The sequence below is a fragment of the Grampus griseus genome (genome assembly GCF_964374135.1).
Source record: "Grampus griseus genome assembly, chromosome: 2".
NCBI lineage: Eukaryota > Metazoa > Chordata > Mammalia > Artiodactyla > Delphinidae > Grampus > Grampus griseus.
The window spans coordinates 74,910,213-74,927,928 of record NC_139018.1 but is presented as its reverse complement, the minus strand read 5'-3'; the positions used below and the strand labels follow the sequence as shown (position 1 = coordinate 74,927,928).

General features: G+C 43.5%; 1 gene segment (V, D, J or C); it reads left to right on the top strand.

Moving 5' to 3' along the window:
- The window catches only part of LOC309819261 (T cell receptor delta constant-like), an 84,847-nt gene extending 67,777 nt beyond the window's left edge, over positions 1–17,070 (top strand). Inside the window, exons 2-5 of the C gene segment in view lie at positions 13,756–14,034; positions 14,639–14,710; positions 15,075–15,188; positions 16,137–17,070.
- The last annotated feature ends 646 nt before the right edge of the window (positions 17,071–17,716 follow it).

Here is a 17,716-nt window from a genome sequence, read left to right as displayed (position 1 = left end):
GTTCAAAAGAGTCTCAGACAGAAGCACCCAGGCCAGCCTCCCTTGAACTAAGCCAAATCCCTTTGATCTTGCTGGAGCATGACTTGGAGAAAACATCCGGCCCCGTAGTTCTCAGAGGCCACATTGGGCAAAACCAAAGGGAGGTTTTTATAAAGCTCTGTAGCATTGTGGGTGGGATACACACAGTGATACAAAACCCACAGAGACCTGTACAAAAACTGCAGGGGTCAAAGTGACATTTCCCTGGGAAATCCATAGCCTGGCTACTATGCCCCGGGGACTAACACAGCAAGTGGGTGTCCTTCCTTGCTCAGTGACCCAAATGGGATACCAAAAAGTTGTCCGAACCAGGAGAGGTGACCCCCAGTTGCTGGCCTCTCTCTCTCACTGCTGTTTTCTCTTGAGTGAAACTGGCATTTCAACCGTATTTGAGGAATACAAAAAGGTGATTCTCAAAAACTATCCTTGTCTTGGTTTCTATTGCAAAAAGGAATCTTATGGAATTTCTGAATCAAAATTCCTAGAGAGGTTTGCCTGAGAGCTTTGCTGTGCAGTTTGGGAAGATGAATCTAAAGAGAGGGATTTGTTTTTAGGCCATCACCAGTAGTAGTTGCTCATTCTAACACTGAATATACTATAAATCCCCAGTACATGATTGGTGCTTCATGCTGCCCTGTCACCATTGGTATGCCACATGTTATCTGACTTAAAGCAGCCCGGGGGTCTGTGAATGCCTTGACTCTGGAATAGTCATGGATCCAAGACCGATCCCCTTGGCAACACCTGGTTTCTAAGACTGAGAGTTAGGTGTGCGTCTAGGAAGCGAGAAAAGTCTAAAATAACAGAAAGCAACCATTCCAAGAACTTCATGAAGTGTCCTATACTGGAAATGTTCACCACAGGAGTGTGTGCTCCTACCTACTCTCAAGACTACAACCTCCCAAAAGCAAACCCAAAAGCAATTGCGAATCTGCAATTGACTATATCATCACGAACCAGTTGGATGAGCATCAGGTGCCATCTTTCAAAGAACCAAACCCTTAAGATCCTCCTACCCTCAAGATGACAGGAAGAAGAAAGGTGGGAGCACCGCTGAGGTATTTGGAAAGCCCTCAAGCGCTGTAAGAGAGACAGGCTCATCTTTGGAAAAGGAACTCGCCTGATTGTGGAACCAAGTAAGTAATTCATTTATCTGTTTTTTGAGGTTAATCCTCTATCTAAAGAGGCAGAAATATCAGGGAACGTGAGATGGGTAGTAGTAGTGTTAATACTGTGTCAAGGAGGAGTTTGGGGAAGATGTGAACTACTGTTAATCCCCTCCATAGGAATTGGGAGGGGTTGTCTATAAAAAAAATAGATTTGGGGGCTGTGAGAGACCCCACATAGCTCAGGGAAACTGAGGAGTTTCTGCCCAATGCATGGGCTTTGGGTCAGGCTGTAGAGACCACAGAGTCACTGGCTCAGATCCCCTGGAAGAGTCAGAACTGACCAGGGACAAGGTTGAGCTGAGTCTGGGGGATTCTATCAAGGTGGCTCCAGATATAAAGAATTCTGACCTTCTGGGCTTCCCTGGTGGCACAGTGGTTGAGAATCTGCCTGCTAATGCAGGGGACACGGGTTCGAGCCCTGGTCTGGGAGGATCCCACATGCCGCGGAGCAATTAGGCCCGTGAGCCACAACTACTGAGCCTGCGCGTCTGGAACCTGTGCTCTGCAACAAGAGAGGCCGCGATAGTGAGAGGCCCACAAACCGCGATGAGGAGTGGCCCCCGCTTGCCACAACTAGAGAAAGCCCTCGCACAGAAACGAAGACCCAACACAGCAAAAATAAATAATTAATAAACTCCTACCCCCCCCCCAAAAAAAAAAGAATTCTGACCTTCTTTAGGCCAAACACTTGCTCTTGGGAGAGCTCAGAACTGAGTCAGCCTCCTGGGCACAGAGGGTTAGGCCAGGGTAAGTAGGCGCTGGTGTTGTTCTGTTTTTTCTTCCGAAAAAAGGAACCAGTTCCAGAAATCTGTTTCTAATTGTTTGAGCTGCAAATGGAAATTAGGTGACTAGTGAGGAAGCTGGAACATTCTGGTTCCCATTGAGACCAGATCCCAAGCAGAAGAAAGTGAATGTGCAATGCTTCCTTTAAAGCCTATAGGACATAGCCAGGCATAGCTCCCTAAGGACTCATGGCGTCCATCTTCCTCACTAAGGGGATGCGGTGCCACTCACTAATTAACTGTTATAAAGGAATCGATGCTAACGTTGTCAAAGGACTGTGCTCAACACAGGAGGCATCTTCTCAGGTCATTTAAGTGACATTTGAATCCAATTGTGTCTTGCTAAAAAAAAGGACATCAGTCTCCATTGGGCAGCAGCCTCCAGTTAGATAGTGGAGATTAATATTAAGCTAGAAAATGTAATAAACAAACACAAAACACCCCATTTCAAAGATCCTAGGGAAGTCTAGCAACGGGGTTCCAAATCTGCTGAGCTGGCTGCTGGAAAAGTAACAGCACGTCCTGGCCTGATGCCTTGGTGTTCAGCTTGTGTTTTCTAAAGTAAACGAAGACTTTAGAGAGGTGGGGTGAAAATGTGATGGGGTGGACTCCTCTCAGAGAATGGTTGGGGACAAGACAGTCCTTGGTGTATGAAGTGAAGGAGGCATAGAACTGAGGGCAAAGGAAGGGAAAAGGAGGAGTGCAGGCTGGGCATTCCCAGACCTCACACACTAAAGGGAGAAGTGAGGCAGGGGCTTTGCATCCAGAAAAAGATAGAGGTCCAAAGCCGGCTAGCAGAGTCAGAGCAGAAAAATTCATATATTTTTTAAAATCATAGTAAGATTTTGAAAATTCAAATAATGGAGGTTCTTGCCGTTAGACCTCATTGGCTTTAAATTTTCTCAGTAAAATAATAGTTTATCCACATTCCTGACAAAGTTAGTGACTGAGTTCCCTTATCTCCCTTTGTTCGCCGAGTTCTTCCTAATGAATTAAGTTCTTCTGTTTACTGACTTACTTGAGCCAGCGTTGCCCTAAGTGTAGAATGTATAGTACGTGGCTTTAGATGGTACATAGATAGACTTTCTTTTCATTTCAATTGCACTGTCTTTTAATGGTATCAGCATAGTACAACTAGGTTGTCAAACCCATGTGATTTAAAGTTTCCTCTTAATTATATTTTAAGTTAAAATGTGAGTAAATTTAAAGAAAATTATTAAGCAAATCTTATGACTGATGGATGTGACCCAAAATAACCCAAAAAGAGATGTGATAAATTGAAGTTTAGGAAACACTGAGCCGGTGACTTCCGTTGTCCTTTGAAATAAAAAGATGAGGGGCACACAGAGAGGGCAGGATGCAGAATATCTTTGTATGGTGCCTTCTTTTTAGCAACAAATATTGGATAAAGAGGCATCACTGCAAACTCAGACCCTTTATCTTCTCAGAAGCCTACTTTCTTTTGATGCTCTTTCTTTTGATGCACCTGAGGAAAGGTGCTTCTTTCAAGTTCTTACTTGCAGGGCTCCCAGGCAGCACCAAACTAACAGGTCTACACAGATCTGCAGCCCAGATCCACCATAGCTTTTAGCCCTCCAGATGGAGAAAACCTGGGGTTGCCACTTAACTTTATAAAACAGAACAAGAGAACAGGATAAAATAGCAAGGAATAAAGTACCACAATGTAAATGTGTGCAATGACAGGAGCTTAGAAAGGGCCACAGTCATCAGGAACATCTTCCTGCCAGTGGGCCACTGGATGGACTTAGAGTCATATATATTATTATACAACATACATATATCATCATATCAACTACTACTTTTTGAATGCCTACTATGTATTGGGCCACTGGACTAGGCACTTTATAAATGAATGTCATTCTACTTGGTTCTCACATGATCATGCAAAATTAGGTACTATTACCTGCATTTTTACAGGTTAGGAGGGATTCCCCAAGATCACACAGCTTAGCAAAGCCAAAATTTGTATCATCCGTCTGATTCCAAAACCTGTGCACTTAAGAACTCTGCTCTTCTATCAGGACTGAAGTTTGATTGGGGCACATGTGGAGGTTTTTCTTGCCTGTCCCAGCCTCCCCCTCAGGCTTCTAATGAGCTCCTTTCCAAGCTGCCTGCAGAGTCTTAAGCAACAGTTAGGCTGTTTCCCTTCCATCCCCACCACAGTCCTTCACCAAAACAGGGCTCCTGCCCCCAAACCAAAACCAATTACCCAAAGAGGCATTCTCCAGGCAAGGGCCATCCTTGAATTTACACCCCTAGGGCTCAAGGGTCCCTAAACTCAGAGAGGTTCAGACAATGATCAGAGCATCACCTTTTCCCCCAAGAAAAAATCCTGGGATCATCAACATGTTTCTATAACGCCAAGAGATAGCTTTCCCATTCCCATCTTTGGCATTCCTTCCCTCTCACTCTTGATGAGCCTCTCCCAGAACAGAGCCTTGACCTGCCCTTCCCTCTGCCTGGAACCATTTTCTCCCTGAGACTCACCTAGCTTTCTCCCTCACCTTCTCCAGGTCTTTACTCAAATGTCACGTCTAATGAGGCCTTCCTCAACCACCCCTGTCTTCAACAGTCCCCTTACCCTGCTTCATTTTGTATAGCCCTCACCTCCACCTGAAACTTTGAATGCTCACTTATCAGCTATCTCCCTTGTCCCCTGAAGGCAAGGGCTCTGAGTTGTGCCTTACCATTTCCATGAATACATTGAAGGCACTAAGTAAATGTTTGCTGAATGAACAAACAAATGAACAAATGAATGAATGAATGAATGCGAGGACAAGTCAATGGTGGTTTAAGGCAAAAGGAAATAGAAATGTAAGCAAGCTAGGCACCTCCAGAGCCAAGCTTGATCTCAGCTCTGCAACCTGTGACAAGTCAGTGTCACTATACGCCAGGCACCCTTCTAGGTGCTGGGGAATCAGCATGAAAAAAACAGACAGAAACCCATGCCTTATTGGAGCTTACAGTGTAGTGTAACTACGACTGTAAGACAGATGGTAACCTCACTATATAAAATATATAGTAGTTTAGCTACAATGAGGTATCACCTCACCAGTTAGAATGGGCATCATCAGAAAATCTACAAACAACAAATGCTGGAGAGGGTGTGGAGAAAAGGGAACCCTCTTGCACTGTTGGTGGGAATGTAAATTGATACAGCCACTATGGAGAACAGTATGGAGGTTCCTTAAAAAACTACAAATAGAACTACCATATGACCCAGCAATCCCACTCCTGGGCATATACCCAGAGAAAACTATAACTCAAAAAGACACATGCACCCCAATGTTCATTGCAGCTCTATTTACAATAGCCAGGACATGGAAGCAACCTAAATGCCCATCGACAGACGAATGGATAAAGAAGATGTGGTATATATATATGATGGAATATTTCTCAGCCATAAAAAGGAATGAAATTGGGTCATTTGTAGAGACATGAATGGATCTAGAGATTGTCATACAGAGTGAGGTAAGTCAGAAAGAGAAAAACAAATATCGTATATTAATGCATATATGTGGAACCTAGAAAAATGGTACAGATGAACCGGTTTGCAGGGCAGAAATAGAGACACAGATGTAGAGAACAAACGTATGGACACCAAGGGGGAAAAGTGGCAGGGGTGGTGGGGTGGTGGTAGTGGGATGAACTGGGAGATTGGGACTGACATATATACACTAATATGTATAAAATGGATAACTAACAAGAACCTGCTGTATAAAAAGAGAAATAAAATAAAATTCAAAAAAAAAATATAGTAGTTTAGGTGGTAATAAGCCCTGTGAAGGAAAATAAAGCAGTGAAGAGGAATAAAGAGTATTAGTGGGAGGGGGCAGTGTGCAATTTTTAACAGAGGGGTCACAGAAGGCCTCATTGGAAAGGGGACATTTGAGCAGAGACCCGAGAGGGTTACAGAGGGAGCCATGCAGGTTTCTGGAGGAAGAGCGTTTCCAGGCAGAGGGAACACAAGTACTGCCTGGAGTGTGTGAAGGATACCAAGGAGGCCTGGGTGGATGGAGGAGAGTGAGTGACCTGGAGAGAATTTGTGAATGAGGTCAGGTTGGTAATGGGGAAAGGATGGCTTCTAAGTCACTGTAAGGACTCGGGCTTTTGGATTCTAGAGGGAAGGTTAGAGAAGGGAATGGCAGTCACACTTGACCTTGGGAAGAGACAAAGGGAGACAGAAACCTGGATTCCAGTCCTCACCCTCAGCTTTAAGAAGTGGGCAATTTTATCCCAAACACCAAAGAAACAGGATTCTCTCCTCCCTCAGCAACCTCTCCCTACAACCCTGTCCCCAGGGAGCTCTGAGCTTAGTGAAATTACATGTTCCTGCTTCAAGTAACACTTTTTACTCTGAGTCTAACACTGATAAGCATTGTACTTACACCGAGCATTTACAGAATGCTTTATATATACACCTTTTCATTTAATCTTACAACCTCCCAATACAGAAGACAGTATCCTTGTTTTATAAAGGAGGCAAATGAAGCTCACTGACCTTAAGGAACCTGGCCAAGATTACACACTTAGTAAGTAAGAAACTGAGTTGAACTTGATTTCAGGTTTTCTGACATCTCCCTACTTCACCGCAACTGAGAAGCACTCTCCATTTTAGTGATTCTCAAAGTATGATATGCAATCCTGTATGGGCTGTAAACTGATCTGAAGATGCACTTTTTCTCCCTAGATTTTGTGAGTGACATACAAGCGATCTCACAGACAGTGATTTTTACATATGACAGAGGCTAATCTAACTGTCCCTTCTAAGTGTTAAGTATGCCATTGAAGCTTGCTCAAATTTGAAATTCATGAACATGTTATTAAAATGTTCCAAAAACTCTAGTTCTATTTTATACTAAGTCTGGCTGCTACACAGTGCCTGTCAATGATGCAAAGCTCTGACTGGATATGAAATGGAGTTCTCCTAAAAGTTTCTGAGTGGGGCATGTCACTCATTAGATCTTGCCCCACCTAAGTATAGCCAAGGGTTGACAATCACCCACTCTATGATCAACAGTCTACCTTTCTTTGCTCCTGATCTAAGAAACTCTTTTCCAACTTCTGTCGTTCAGAGCACAAATTCAGATTGTGACACATGGCAAAAGCCTAGATTTCTATTTGACACAGGAACCACCTCCTGCTTTGTCCTGAAGGGTAGCCCCCAAGACTGAGGAGGAAAGAGGTTAAGTAGATGAGACAGAAAATCCCATCCAATGACTATCACATGACTTGGCAACTGGGGGCAGGGTTGTGGTAAGAAAAAAGAAAGGCAGTTTTTAGACTGGGTTAATCAGCTGTGTATAAGCCACTGCTATTCGGCAAAGGAACCTATCTGAACGTTGAACCAAGTAAGTGACTCGTTGTTTTTCTTCTTTTGACCACTATGTTTGGCAATTATCTGTGTTAAATATTTTCCCAACTCATCAGCTTGGGAAACACTTCTTAGGTTGTTGAAAATCCCTCCAGCAGGTAATTTAGCAAGGGATGGTTTGAGGGGCAGGGACTGAGTTTCTGATACAATCCAGGGTGGGTACATGCTGCAGTAGTCTTCTTGGTCCACTCTCCATCCAGGAGAGTTTTTGTGGCCTTCCCTCTACCTGACTAGCCTTAGTGAACCAGCTTACTTAACACCCATGCATTCACCATTTACAGATCTGGGTAATGACCAGACCTGTACTACAGCACATCTAGTAAATATGAGGTGCAGTGGTGAGCATGTTAGACCAAGAGTTCAAAGACTGAGTTCCAATCCTCTTTGACGAGCTCTGTGACTTCCCTGAACTCGAGTTTCCCTCTAGCTGGTTCAAATGATTTCCCAGGTGTCTTCCAGCTTTAGCACACTAAGATCCTGGTTATCATCCAGACCAATTCTAAGGGACAATATAGTAGGAAAAGAGAGGAAGTCCAATGATGTGAATGTCTTATGACCCAGTGGGAATTCTGGGATTTAATAAAAAAAGATGCTGAAAAAGGAATCAAAACTCTCCCTATGTGTCCATTACTTAGACTTTGTGTGACTTCAGGGGTTTTGACAATTGACAGCTGAGGCTCCTTTCAGTCCTGTCATCTATTACTCTGGTTCAATGAATGGAATCTGGGGTCTGGAGACCTGAGAGTCAGGCCCAGCTCAGCCACTATCTTAACCACCCTTAGCTCCAGTGACTTCCTCTGTAAGATAGATCTAATAATATCATCTCATGGAGTTTGTTACAGTAGTATTTTTTGAGGTAGTGTAAGCACAAGCCATTTGTAAGTAGTAAAGTACTTATAGAAATGGTAGTCATCTATGAGTATTAGCATCCTTTTAATAGACTCCAAGTCTTTTTCTTCAATGGCTCTTGGTCCAGCCATCGTGTCCTTCCACCTCTAACTGAGGCATAGTCCTTTCTGATTGACTTGAACCTTACAGTTATGTTTCTGCTGACAATAGCCATTTGACAGTTAATTCCTTTTTCCCTGTGAAAATGTGATCCTGAAGCAAGATCTGGGGGTAAGAGATGACAGGTTTGAGGAGATAATAGCAGTAAACATAGGGATGTCCCTCAATGTCAACACTCAGAAGATAACACACATCAAAGAAGCTGCCAACATGAAATGCTTAGATCTCAGAAACCCTTGCAAAATTCTATGACTCTAGCTAACCCACCCCCTTCCAAACAGAAGCACTAGGCAGGGGGCAAATAGGTAGTAAGGTTTTTGGTCGTGATGTCTGAAATGGTGTGCTGACAGCACAACTCACCTTTGGAAACGGGACTCAACTCATCGTGGAACCGAGTAAGTTATGCATTTTATTCAGTGTGTTTATTCCCTTGGAGTTGTGGCATAGTCCTGAATAAACGCAACTTCTTGAGAAGTTAGGAGGTTCTAAATGGGAAATCCATTGTTGTTGTTACAAAGAGCCAGGGGAAAATTGGAGGACAAATTTACTAGGTTTCTCTTAAGAACATATTCTACGTATGCTTGGAAACTCTGTTCTGAGGATTAGTATTGATAAGTCTTCTACAACTGCTTAAATAAAGCCCTTGGTCAGGCTTCTGGCCCTCTGGTCAGGGACTGGGACCAGGGAAAAGGCAAGTTCTGGATAAGGAGAATCCACTGTTTATGAGGAAAAAGAGTCATGGTCACAGCGTAGGAAGAGGGAGGGTTAGAAAGAAGAAAAATATTATTAAAGAAGGAGTTAGATCAAAATAGCCTTCTCTGCCTCAGACGATAAAAGCCAATCTGCCCTTGTCTCTTTTTTGCTGAGAACTTGCATTAAATCATCTTGCCTGGCTCACACTAAATGTTCTCCAAGGTCCCATTCTTGTCAGGGTCTGCCGAGAACCGTAATGTGCACACCTCCCTTGTTAGCCCTGAATCTGAGGATTCTGTAAAGGTTCAGGAGCCCACATCCAAAGTAGAAACACAGCCCCCAACTTCAAGACAATAGCGAAGTAGTGGTGCTCTCCTAGAGATATTGTCCACCGGCAGTCTGTTCCAGTGTTTGGAAATCCAGGGGTCATATTCAGGTAGTCTGGGTAGCTGCCAACAGTCAGTCACTGGGAGCAGTCCAGAGAACAGCAGTCTTTCAGATGCTTCCCAAAATGCCAAAACCAATGGGGCATTGGTTAGATTCTGATTTTGTTTATTTCAGAGGAAATAAAAAGTGGGGAAATATACATGAATGTGGGGAGGCGATCTGACACTCCTGAAAGGGACTGGTAGTGTCAACGTGGTCTCTGTCTCTCAGAGGGTAATATAAACTTACAGGCATACTTGATTGCCTCTTGCTTCCAGGGAAATAGTGGAATTTGGTGAGTTTTCTTATCTTTGAAGGGAGAGAGACTAGAGCAATGAAAAGAAGGAAAGAAACAGAATCACGTTGTAACTGATTGCAGTCTGATTGATGTTGGGCAAATTGCATCTGAGCAAAAGGTGGTGTGTTTCATTTTCCCTTTAAATCATTTCCACTTGAGATTCAGAGTTATCTGCCGTGTTAGAATCAAATCTCTGAGGCTGTGCCTTTGGAAGTCTTCAGAGATGAAACTGATGCTTAGCCCCTCTGTCGAGATGCTGACCTGAGCTCTCCAGGGATACCCCAATTGCATCTCTGGTTTTCTCTTCCTGCAGTGATCGAGTGTAATATGATGATATGAAGCTCAGGTAGGGGGGCTGAGAATTTCAAATCAAACCCACAATCCTTAAAGTTTTGACAACCTATAATGGCCCTATACAACCATCCTTCCCTTTGCCTAGCTCTAGCCCTAGACTCTTGATTTTTGGGTGATAAGACACAGTAATCATCCTTAAGTTCTATTTCACATGATTACTCTGTCCTCCTGAGGCTTGTATCTAGATCCAGACTCAAGAGAAATTATAAAACAAAAATAAGCAATCCAAAGCAAGCGCTGGCTTCTCTGACCTGTATCCATGACACACAGCACCACTGGGCTCCCCTGTCAGCTACCAATTTCTTGTTCAACCCTCAGGTCCTTAGAAAGCCTTTCCATGGACTCAGGGAATTAGAAAGTAGGTTTGTTGTTATTGTGAGACTCAGTCTGAGTGATGGGGAAGAAATTAGGTTTCTAATCAAAAAGGTGGATTGTGACCCAAGAGAAGGACCGGAATATGAGAACAAGATCTGTGTCTAAACCCTCCTCGGCCTAACATTCATTACAAGAAATGTTAATATTCAGTGCCCCATCCCTGCTCCCAAGCTAATGTGTTCTTCTTGGAGAGCCCTCCCAATAAACGGGATGTTAAATTTTCCATCCTGAAGGCAGTTATTGGTCACCTGTCACCCTCTTCTCTTGCTCTGTCTCAGCCCTGTCCCCTGTCCCAGTGCTTTTTGGCTGGGGATTTCATGCTCACCTCCTTACCCAGCAGTTAAACTATTATTAGCTTCAAAGGGAACTGAGACTCTATGAGTTTGACCCCTGATCTAATAAAGGGCAGCTTTGTAGCTCTCTGAGTGGCAGGGTCTCTAGGCTGGGACCCAGGCTGGAGAGGCAGGATACAGATGTTCTAGCCCAGGCCCCAGGGCCACCCCCAGGCTGGTTACCTGTGAGGCAGCATCGCAATGTGCTCCTGGGACATCTGACAGATGTTTTTTGGAGCTGGCACCAAACTCTTCGTGGAGCCCCGTGAGTTGATTTTTTTCCATACATTTCTAGGGAGGAATTGACTCCTGGGACTAGGGTTGCCATCCAGTTTGCATTACATGAAAAAGTATAACTAGGAGTTGGAGTAGTACAGATGGAGTGGGCCACAGTAAAGATATTAGGCTGAGTAGCTGAAGTAGCTCTGTAATTATTTTTACTTAAAAAAAAAAAAAACTTATTTCTGAAATCTTCAGAGCAGCCCAGAAAGCAGAAAGAAATCTAGAAGAATTATACTAATAGTTGGAGCATCAGGTGGAGGAGGGGCAGAGGCCCAAATTCTCCAAGGTGGTTGCTTCATCCTTAGGCATCCCTTTAGCTAAGCTGACTAGTGTGAATGACTTGTTGCCACCTGTAAAATGTCCGGCAGCTGGAAGATTTAGGAGAGAAATGGTCAACCTGGTCAGAGTAATCAGGTAGAGCAAACTTACCTGATTTGTGTTCAAGTTAAATCCCATATTGGCAGAGACCTTTGAAACTGTGAGTGACATTTGTTATCCATGTTGCGATGCTTAGGGAACCAGTAAGACACTCTATGAGAATCTAGAACATAGATGACTTCTAAGTTTATAAATTAAGAAAAACTGTTCAGGAAAGGTATACACTTCTTTTTGTATTGTTTACCAGCACATAACCTTAGCATTAGATGGGTACTCATAAAAAGAGAAAGTCTGAAAATAAAATAACAATTGCCCAAATAAATAGCACTTTGCAATACATGCTGAAATATAATTATGTTTGTGGACCAAGGAGAAAGCCTGGAAATTCTCAAAAGATAAGTGATTACATCTTTAAATTTTAGACTACAACGTAGTGCAAATTTTATACAACTTCAAATTTTGGTTTAGGTCTAATATAAAATAGACTAGGTTACATAGGGCAACTATATTGTATGCATCCAATTTTTATTTTTATTTTTTTTGTGGTATGCGGGCCTCTCACTGTTGTGGCCTCTCCTGTTGCGGAGCACAGGCTCCGGACGTGCAAGCTCAGTGGCCATGGCTCACGGGCCTAGCCACTCCGCGGCATGTGGGATCTTCCCAGACCGGGGCACGAACCCGTGTCCCCTGCATTGTCAGGCAGACTCTCAACCACTGCGCCACCAGGGAAGCCCTGCATCCCATTTTTTAAAAAAGGTTCAATTCAGTCAGATAGCCTTTTCTTTAGTTACCATGACACCAAAGAATGGGTTAAACACTTTACTTTCAAACAATTGTTTTGAACGGATAGACATTAATTGAGAAAGAGGATCTGAGAAAAATGTTTTACCAAACCAATGCATTATGCTCTATCTGAAATGCTGAGTAACAGATTCAGAGCACAATATCCTGAGTGTATGACCTTCTTCAGACATCTGTCTTGTTGGTTATATCACATTATTCAAATTATTCAAGCCAGGTCTCTCCAGCCCAAAGTGATCATTAGCAACTGCCTTTGAAATTAGGTTTTTAAATCCCAAGCAAGGCTTAATTATCCAACTAAATCAGACTACGATTGGGTCACACTCTTAAGTAACGAAGGAGATAGGGTTATTTTGGTTTTGCTTTATAATGGACTAGTTTCCTTTCTCTATAACTCATTTTCAAGCTCCCTTGAAAATCAACTGGAATCCATCTCACCAAAGTCAGTATCGTAAGAGAGAAATGCCACAGTTCTGGAGGGAGGTGAGTGAGCAGAACGTGTGGTTTCCAAGCCGTTACTGCTGGGGTTATCGGTGTCTGTTATCAGTGGCTTCAGCTATGCCGTGAAACAAAACAATGAAGGTTTTCTCCTTCCACGTTCCAGGAGAGCCCTTTGAAAAATCCCCAACCCCACTCTGGTTTTAAGGAAAGAAAAAGATGCATATACAGAGTAGCAGATAGATGACTGTCCAAGATGAGGCATGAAAGGAGAGAAGGCCAGGAGGAGACCCAATTATTGTAACCAGTGTTCCACAGCTCCACTTAGAACAAAACAAGAAGAAATGGGCTTAAACTAGTTTTATGTTCCTAAGGACTTCTGAGAATGATAGCTGTAATTCTGATTAAAGACTCAAACGAAACTGTAGGGTGGTCCCTTACATAAGAATTCACCTGAAGGCAGAGAGATGGACCACTTAACTTTAGCAGATCCCTTCCAGTCCAAAAAATGGGGATGACACCCTAAAGTGACACAAACACCTCCATCCGCAGAGTGTTGGAACCAGTTATATAGTCCTTCTCAGACCTTGCCCTGATCTCATTCCAAGGGCTCATGCATTTAAAATAAACCAACTGATTCAGAGAGATTTTCAGCCTAATTGGATTGTCCAGAGGATTGTTTAATAAAACATAAATATTTGAAACTCAAAAGACTCAAAATACACTTCTTTGTATTTGTCATTTTCTGTCTCTGCTCCCAGCCATATATCTCTTAGCAGCTCCTAACTAGAAGTCAAACTGCTGCATTTCATGTCTACTTCTCTTAGCCATCCTTTCATAGAGGTGCTAACAAGCTCAGGTCACTAACAGGATGCAGGAAAGTCTGGATTGTAGTGTTTGGCCCCAGAGGAATTGAGGAAAACATCATGGTTTAACTCCCACACATGGATAATCATCTCACAAAATAAACTGATTATATTTACAGAAATTCAGGCTGTTGCCAACCCATCCATTTTTGTCATGAAAAACGGGACATATGTCACTTGTCTGGTGAAGGAGTTCTACCCCAAAGATGTAACTATAAGTCTGGAATCATCCAAGATAATAAGAGAATATGACCCTGCTATCGTCATCTCTCCCGGTGGGAGGTACAGTGCCGTCAAGCTTGGTCAGTATGGAGATCCAGATTCAGTGACATGTTCAGTTCAACATAACAAACAAACCTGGAGCTCTACTGACTTCAAACCGAAGAAAAATACTTCAGGTAGGTCCTATCTGGCCTCAAGGGGCAGCGATTGTGGGGAAGAAAAGTCAAGGGAAAGAGAAGTTAGAGTTGTAAACTCTTGACAGATCACTCTCAACATGGCGTCACGCTGGAAACAAGACTTAGGCTCAGACTCAAGACTTAGGCTAATTCCCATCATTGACTAGGCATTAAACTCTCTGCATCTCTGCACTGGAATCTAAGATAAAGCACATCTTATTTCATCCCCATCTCTCCTCTTCACCAACCCCTGTCTCCTTCATCTTAAAGACTCTAGGGTTGAAAATTCATGTGAGGTCTAATCTAGTGTGAATGCCATAACAAAGGGCAGTCCAGCTTATCATGGTGTTAATTATTCTAGTTGTTCTTACAAATTAGAGGCATACCTGCATGTGGGCCTCATGGTACAATGGAAAAAAGTCTCAGGACAGGAAGTATGTTGACTGTGCAAATAGCTATAGGACCTTAACCAAGTCACTTCTCTGGTCCTTAGTTTACTTACTTAAAGTCTAAGTAAGTAAAACCTGAAATCCAGTTTTAAAACCTGAAATACCTTAAGCCTCTCGGTTATCATTGTAACCCTGACCACTGCTGTTTGTTCCAGAAAGTCTAAAGCCAAAGGAACCTGAAAACATCAATCAAACTCAAACTCCAGAGACCTGCTATGAGCCCCAAGGTTAGTTGAAACCAAAGGGCCAACTTCAGAACTGAGGTTAAAGCAAACTCTGTCATTGTCAGATGGGGCCCAAAATCATTCTATTTCAAAAGAAAACAAAAACCATACCTGAGCCCAGTTGATTCCCTCTGACTCTCTAAGCAGAGTTTGCCTGGCTGCAAGCATGGGTTTTTCCAAAGCTTGCCTTACTGGATGTGAATAGCAGCCTTAGGTCTCTGAAGGCTATCTGGCACCAAGCTGGGCTTCAGACCAGGAAGAATGATGGTGATTCAGGGCAGGCTGGTTTCGGTGCTGTGGGTCCAATTTCTGGAAGGAAATTTAGTCTCTTGCTGAAGCCACCACTGTCATTCTCATTCAATTGCAGTGCAAGCCGGGAAGGTGAACATGATGTCCCTTGCAGTGCTGGGGCTCCGAATGCTGTTTGCCAAGAGTGTTGCCATCAATTTTCTCTTGACTGCCAAGTTATTTTTCTTTTAAGGTAAGAACTAGCTGCTTCTTATGCCTACCTCCACCCAAACTATGCTGCACATGGAGGAAAGGAGTTTAGGAATGGTAAGAAGCATTGAGAAAGGAAAAACACATAGAGACATATTATGATTTACTAAGGTGGACCTTTTCAGATACTCAGCATAACACCCCATCTCCTGTTAGCCTTTTATTTCAAGCCAGACTCAAAATTCATGTAATATAATATAATACCAGCCAATAATCCTCACCTCAAACTCAGGAGCTAAAATAATTGGACCTAAACAGGAGAAATCTTTTTCTTTACTGCTAATTTTGTTTATATGGCCAAGGGACCATGGGCTTTTTGCAAGGCCATCAGTAAAGCTTCACTTGAAGAATATTCAGGGGGAGCAGAACCTATCTTTGCCCAGACAAAGGGGATGTCAACTCTCGATCCTTAATCATAGGACTCGATGTGTAGACCAGCCTATCCCTGGGATGAACCTATGCTCCCATCCTTAGTGAACAGCTCACTACTAGTGACTCAGGATGCATGCAAAGTTGAGGATGAGATGTGAATTATTTGCCTGTTACTTGCATTGCCTCTTCTGGTTATCTTAGACATGAAATTTGACCCGGGGCTTAGGTTTGCCTATGTCACTAACTCACTATGTTACCTAGGCCAGGTTGCTTCACCTTTCTGGGCCTGGGTTATCACATCTGTAAAACAAAGGAGTGAAGAAGAACTAAAGGAGAGCAGATGGGTTTTATGACTTGTGCCAACATAGATAAACTGATAGTGACTAGCTGAACTATCACCATGTGTAGAAGGGAAATGTGCCAGGATATATTAGTGATGTCTGCAACGGTACAACCACAGCAAGTACTGGCCATCCCCAGGACTGCATGACTGCTATGATTCCTTCCAGCACTGACAGTCTATGATTCTATAACCCTGACAACTTTCCTTCACTTGCAGGCTGACCGGCATGAGAAGGCTACACGCCCTGAAAGAAATCAAAAGCCTACAGAGGTGCTATCTCCTAGGCTTTCAACTTCCTGGTGGTTTAAGTTGACCCGTCCCAGCCTTGCTTAAATGGCTGTTTCCCAAACCAGTTTTCCTTTAAAGGCAACAAACCCAGCTTATCCTTCAGCCTGATGAAAGACAGAAGTCCTGGAGAGTGGGGGCTTATGGTCCCAACTGTTTTACATGCTGCTTTATAAAAGGATATAGAGATATGAAGGTATATAGGACACATTTTTTTTCCTACAACTGACACACTTTGAAAATGGTGTTTTGTTCCTTTGACTTTCTTTGCCTCCAGAAGTAGAAAGCAGGAGCCATCGGGTTCCTAGCCCCATTCTCCAAGAGGAAAATAGATCCTGGGCTTCTACCGAAACATAAAAGGCTCTGCTCAACCCAGCACTAGGTTTGCCCCAAACTAGCGTTCTCATCCACAAAGGCACTTTCTGCTTTTCCTAGTATTTGACAAACAAAACTACATTTGACTTCCTAACACTCTCTGCCCAGGCAATGGGGTTTCTCAAATCTCATCTAAATACCCTCAGAGTTATTAGCAGAGATCAGAGTAAAATGCAGAGGAAATGGGTTTCTCTCTATTAATTGATTTAACGAACATGAATTACTCCAAGTTCTAGGCACTGTAATGAGGGTGCAAAAATACGTAAGACGTGGGTCTTGCTTTCAAGCAACTCATTGTGCAAGTGTTCTGGGAGGGAGGGACAGGAATGAGACCCCGAGATTTCCCCTGTAAGAACAGTGTCTTCATGACCCCCTGCCTGCCCATCCATGCCCAGGAAGTTTGAAGGCACTGGACCTTTGGTGTTGATGGTTTTCTGCCATTCTTCTTTGTCTCTATTGCATGTATTAAAGTGCATTGTGTGCGCCTTGCTTCTGGCTTTCCTCATTGCGGACCATCGCAGGGGGTAAGGGGAGCTGTGAATTCACTGGTAGTCAGACAAAAACCACACTGAGTTTATAGGTCACACCACAGCTTCCTGGGCCCCCAGCCTGCAGGCTCCTGCCTCGGGGACCCACCCCTGGGTTTCCTGCTACTCCAACAACATCAGCGTCCCTGGTGTGGCCTCTGAGCTCTGCTCCTCCCACCTCAGCAAGGCCAGCTTTTTCCGGGTGCACAAACCCAGGTAGCAAATGTCTAGCAACCGAGCACTGTGGGTTCCTCAGCACCTATGTGGGCTGTCAGGCGGGGGCTCATGAGATTACAAGTGAAAGAGCAACGTTCATCCACAACTCCCCCATCTTTGCCATCTGCAGACTCCTATGTCATGTCCTCACAACCCAAACCAAAGAAAGGAGGCAGTGGCATTCTGAGTCAATGAGTTTAGGACAATCTAGATGGATAAGGCAGGTCCATCCAGGGGAAAACTATTAAAAGATTCCACACATCTTCACCTCATGTGCATCAAGAATGCCTGTTTCCAAAACATTCCCATCTGTTACCTTGGGCCATTCTTAAGAATGTTTCTCTGAAGTTGCTAAGAACAAAACAACACATCCTCATTTTTCAGATGGAAAAA